Here is a 6,424-nt window from a genome sequence, read left to right as displayed (position 1 = left end):
ATCATTTGTAAGTGTCTCTTCTGCAGCCTCGGTCTGGACACCGGAGGTCAAAAGAGCTCATCTATTTTCCTTGAAAAGATCAAGAGACGTGTTGAGATTGTGGAGCTGCTGATCAGCGTGGAGCTTTCTAGTTTGGATCTTGCACAGAACAACATTTTAACAAAAGATTTATTTTATTCTGGAAGGACATGTCAGGATAAAAGATTTATTTTATTCTGGAAGGACATGTCAGGGTTTTTAACTAAAAAAAAAAAAAAAACTAAAAATCTTTCCAGACTTTTTGATAAAGCTAACAGCAGCTATTTTCAGCACAATAAGATAAGCTAGCTATTAATATAATAATTCCATACCATCAATAGCCAAAAATGTTGTGTGTTTAAACCAATCTACACACAATAATAACTCAGCAACACCCTATAACAACAATAACAACATTGCAACAGCATAATAATATCAAAACATCAGATAAATAACTGATACAGAACAAGAACAATGACAAAGCAACTCGCTAACCTGGAAGAATAATAGAATCACAAACAACATCAACAACAAAAACAACAACAGAGTAACATTTAATAGCAACAATAGCTGACTTTCAGTTCATTCTTTATTTCAGCAGAAGCACTTTACATGTTCACATGTAGAAACATGTAAACGCTTCTGTCCAGTCACTTTTCCTCTGATGGCAGATCATCTTCTGTTTGTTTGAAGTCAGTAGAGGTTTCTATAGTTTCTTTGTCTCATTTGCATGTGCCCAGTATTCTCTGCCAAACCTTTTATCGTTTGCATAATTTTCTTCGGTCCTTGCAAAACCCTTTCAAATCTACTTTACAGTTTTAAAAAGTAGCGTAGGTAAAAGTTATTTGCATGTAGTGAATTACTGGCGATCTTTATGATGTAGTTTATATAATAAACCCTGATCTTCCACGCCGTGTAAAAGAGCTGAGATGCTTCCAGGTAAATTAAATAAAGAGTGTGGTTTAATAAATTCGAAGAAATGCTCGCAGGGCAAACTGAAAAGTGTTCCATGAGGAAAAGATCTCCTCAAACAGACACAAAAACTTAATAATAATTATAGCAATAACAGGGTAACAGGCAATGATCAATAACAGTAGAACAGTATAATCAATAACAGAGTAACACACAACAATAACAATAGGAAAGTGAATCAAAATAATAACAATAACAGAGTAGAGTGTAATGATTATTACAGTAATGCATGATAATAGCAATAATAAAGCAACACACAGTGATAGCAATAAGAGAGTAATGCACACTAATGATGAACTAAGTAACAAGCAAAAGAATAATGATTCAGATGAATTATATAATGATATAATAAGAGTAATGGAGACATACACAATAACAGAAGAGTAGTAGAGTAACATAATATAATACTTTACAGAGTAACACACAGTAACAGCAACAGAGTAACACACAGTAACAGTGTAACACACAGTAACAATAACAGAGTAACACACGGTAACAGTGTACCACACACAGTAACAAAGTAACACACAGTAATAACAATAACAGTAACAGTGTAACACACAGTAATAACAAAAACAGTAACAGAGTAACACACATTAATAACAAAAACAGTAACAGAGTAACACACAGTAATAACAGTAACAGAGTAACACACAGTAATAACAATAACAGTAACAGTGTAACACACAGTAATAACAATAACAGTGTAATACACAGTAATAACAATAACAGTAACAGTGTAACACACAGTAATAACAATAACAGTAACAGTGTAACACACAGTAATAAAAATAACAGTAACAGTGTAACACACGGTAATAACAACAACAATAACAGTAATAGTAACAGTGTAACACATAATAATAACAATAACAGTAACAGAGTAACACACAGTAATAACAGTAACAGAGTAACACACAGTAATAACAATAACAGTAACAGTGTAACACACAGTAATAACAATAACAGTAACAGTGTAACACACAGTAATAACAATAACAGTAACAGTAACAGTGTAACACACAATAATAACAATAACAGAGTAACACACAGTAATAACAATAACAGTGTAGCACACAATAATAACAATAACAGAGTAACACACAGTAATAACAATAACAGTAACAGTGTAACACACAGTAATAACAATAAGAGTGTAACACACAGTAATAACAATAACAGAAACAGTGTAACACACGGTAATAACAGTAACAGTGTAACACACGGTAATAACAATAACAGAGTAACACACAGTAATAACAGTAACAGTGTAACACACAATAATAACAATAACAGAGTAACACACAGTAATAACAATAACAGTAACAGTGTAAGACACAGTAATAACAATAACAGAAACAGTGTAACACACGGTAATAACAGTAACAGTATAACACACGGTAATAACAACGACAATAACAGTAACAGTAACAGTATAACACACAATAATAACAATAACAGTAACAGAGTAACACACAGTAATAACAGTAACAGAGTAACACACAGTAATAACAATAACAGAGTAACACACAGTAATAACAGTAACAGTGTAACACACAGTAATAACAATAACAGAGTAACACACAGTAATAACAGTAACAGTGTAACACAGTAATAACAATAACAGAGTAACACACAGTAATAACAATAACAGTAACAGTGTAACACACAGTAATAACAATAACAGTAACAGTAACAGTGTAACACACAGTAATAAAAATAACAGTAACAGTGTAACACACGGTAATAACAACAACAATAACAGTAACAGTGTAACACACAATAATAACAATAACAGAGTAACACACAGTAATAAAAATAACAGTAACAGAGTAACACACAGTAATAACAATAACAGTAACAGAGTAACACACAGTAATAACAATAACAGTAACAGTGTAACACACAGTAATAACAATAACAGTAACAGTGTAACACACAGTAATAAAAATAACAGTAACAGTGTAACACACGGTAATAACAACAACAATAACAGTAACAGTGTAACACACAATAATAACAATAACAGAGTAACACACAGTAATAAAAATAACAGTAACAGAGTAACACACAGTTACTCTATTTTGGTGTCCTTTCTGCTCCATGACGTCAGCTGGGCTTGTTTAAATTTTCTATCTGTTTTTCTTTCTGCTATTCCCCCTTCCTTTCTCTCATTCTCTCTCCAGTGTTCCTCCCTTCAGCCTGGTTGTTTTGTCAGGGTTTCCTGCAGCCCGAGGTGTCACGCCATTTTCTCAGCCTGTGTGTAATATCTAGTAGTACTAGTGTAATAACTAGTACTAGTGTAATTAGCTAGTGTGCTTAGCGCTTGTTTACAGTATTGAACAACAGTCATACTCTTACAATGATAGATAGATCTCCCTCATCTCACCCTCATGTCAAAGTAATGTTAAAAAGATCAGATCACAGGACAAGGAGCACAGAAAGCTTTAACTGACATCATCTAATATTTAGAAAACGTATGGCCTAGTTATACATGTCACAAATCGAGTCCAAAGTCCGAGCGTCTCATAGATAAGTGAGTCCGAGTCGAGCAGGAATGAAGATCATTCATAGGACACATCAGAGCTCGCAAAGCAAGATACTGAGCTCATCAGATACATCTGTACTTATCTGTGGTTTCCTCTTTAAGGCCATCTTATATACAAGAAAAACACAAACACACACACACACACACACACACACACACACACTGTGAGCAATAGCAATTTACTCTATTGATTCCAAAAGTGCATAAATTGCTGGCTATTAGGCAGAGAACAATTAGAGAGATGGAGAGAGAGAGAGAGAGAGAGAGAGAGAGAGAGAGAGAGAGAGAGAGAGAGAGAGAGAGAGAGAGAGAGAGACTAAAGGAAGAAAGAAGAAGAAAAAAGAAAGAGGGAGACTTAAGGAGAATGAGAGATATTTAAAGAAAAGGAGAGACAAGAAGAAGAGCGATGTAAAGAACAAAACAACAGACAAAAAAGTGGAAGTGAGAAAGAGAGAACGGGAGAAAAAGCATAGCAATAAAATGGTGACACAAAGACAAAAAAGAAAAGTGGTAGAAAGAAAGAAAGAAAGAAAGAAAGAAAGAAAGAAAGAAAGAAAGAGACATAAATAAGAAAACAAGAAGAGAGACAGAGAGAGAAAGAAAGCCAAGACTATATGAGGTGTAAATAGTTCATTACAAGAGAGAGTGATGGATTGAGCGAGACCTTTAAGGACCTCAAATAGCATATCTCTAATTACACACACACACACACACACACACACACACACACACACACACACACACACACACACACATACACACACGCACACACGAACACTGCCAGAAATGTGGATGTGTTGTGCAATGATGCAGATAAACTCAGCACTCAAGTGTTTGATCATTCAAAAGAACAGGTGTAGCTCCGGGGCGCACACACACACACACACACACACACACACACACACACACACACACACACACACACACACACACATGCACACACACACGTGCACACACTTTCTGGCAATGCAGAGTTAGTACCACTAGCTATCCAACACAGCTAATTTATTTTGTAACATCAACATTACCTTGCTAGCTGTAGCTATCCAACCAAGCTAGCTATTGCTGATACACACAGGTTAGCTAAAATATTCTGTACTTAAAAACTAATATTTTTGTATCAGTAATTAAATCTGAAGAAGGCAAATGTTATGTTGCTAACAGGAGCTTCCTGACAAAGCCAAGCTAGCTAACCATGAGGAACTCTCGCTAGCCATTGAATTTCATATTCAATGCCTGTATTTTATACTAAATAACATGATAAACTGAAAAAGTGTTAATTAGCATAGCTAACATCAACGTCATCTTACCTAGCATTAACTATCTGACATAGCCAAGCTAGCTAACCCTTGTTGCTTAGTGTACACTCACACACATACACACACACACACACACACACACACACACACACACACACACACACAGCACATTAGCAAATCATGACGACCACAAGCTTTTAGACAGTTTTACACAGAAATGGCACATTATCCAGTAATATGTTAATACTTCAGGATTTATTGGGAATGAGCATGTTACAATGTGCTAGTTGACACTCCAGCACACACACACACACACACACACACACTCTCCCCCTTGGCAGGCAGTACACATGTCCCTGCTGACCGCCTGCATACTTAACATTCCAGGCTGGATTTCCATGTAGTTTTTGAAACCTAGCCAGCTCTCTCTCTCTATTTCTCTCTCTCTCTCTCTCTCTCTCTCTCTCTCTCTCTCTTTTTAAACTTTGTCAGAAATGACGTGCTTCTAAGAAGAAGCATAAACACACTTCTGAAAGTGTTCATGGTTCCTCAGAACAGCTGGAGGCTCCTGGAAATGTGTGGGTCCATGCAGGAACAGATCCAATGCACACGTACTGTTGATTGAAAAGGGCAGCTGGATGGAGTGATTGTAGTTTTCTCTGGAGCCTTCGTCTGAGAAAGATAAGTCATTAGCTAGTTAGCATACAGTTAGCATTTAGGCTGAATTTGATGTCGGACCTCCACCTTCCTCCAGGAATAAAGTAATTTCCTCCATCCTGATATCAGAGCAGAAGAAGTAAAAATTCACATTGATGACATCATACAAACCGTACAATTGTGACTTAACACTTCTAACCTAAAGCATTTTTAATGCTTGTTGCCATGGTGATGTTCCTAAATAGTTATTTTCAAACTGTTGCCAGGAAACTAAGACGCAAATATGGAAGCCAAAAGTAATCCAGCTAAGGACCGATGCTAATGTGGTTTTTTTTTTATATCTAGCACATATACAGCATATTATATTCACCCAATCGTGTTGCTATGGTAACACCTTACATAGAGGTATATCATTCTGGTCTTGCCACTTTGGAATAAATCTTCAGTTGTTCTGATTGATGGTTAGTCACACAATAAAATCACAATTTTTAATGTTCAATACCAAGGTTACGCTTAAAATCATTGTAATGTCGTGTTTTCAACGACAGAAAGGCAAACACAAAACACGGTTCAGTGGTGAAGTTAACAGAAGGCTAGTGCTAGGTACCTAAGAAATATGGATGCCAGGCGTAATCTAGCTAGTGACTAATGCTAATGATTTTGCTAGCAATGATGGTAGCTAACAATTCTTCTAGAAAGGAATACGCTGTTTACCTTTACAAGGCACGCTGTTGTCATGGTTACATTCCAACTTTGTGATGTCAGGAATCGCAAATGGAAAGGTGTGGATGCTAAATGCAACCTAGCAAACAACTGAGGATGTTTGTTAGCTATCTTGAATTTTCCTCAAGCAGCAAAACTTTTTTATATTAAAACATTTAGCAGTTTATTTGGTTGCTTGCATATTAATGCATATTAGGACCCAACTTCAGTGTCTCCAGGATTTCCTGCAATTGTTGTGGCCAAAAAT

This window comes from Tachysurus vachellii, chromosome 11 (assembly GCF_030014155.1).
Source record: "Tachysurus vachellii isolate PV-2020 chromosome 11, HZAU_Pvac_v1, whole genome shotgun sequence".
Classification (NCBI taxonomy): Eukaryota; Metazoa; Chordata; class Actinopteri; order Siluriformes; family Bagridae; genus Tachysurus; species Tachysurus vachellii.
This window is presented reverse-complemented; position numbering follows the sequence as displayed.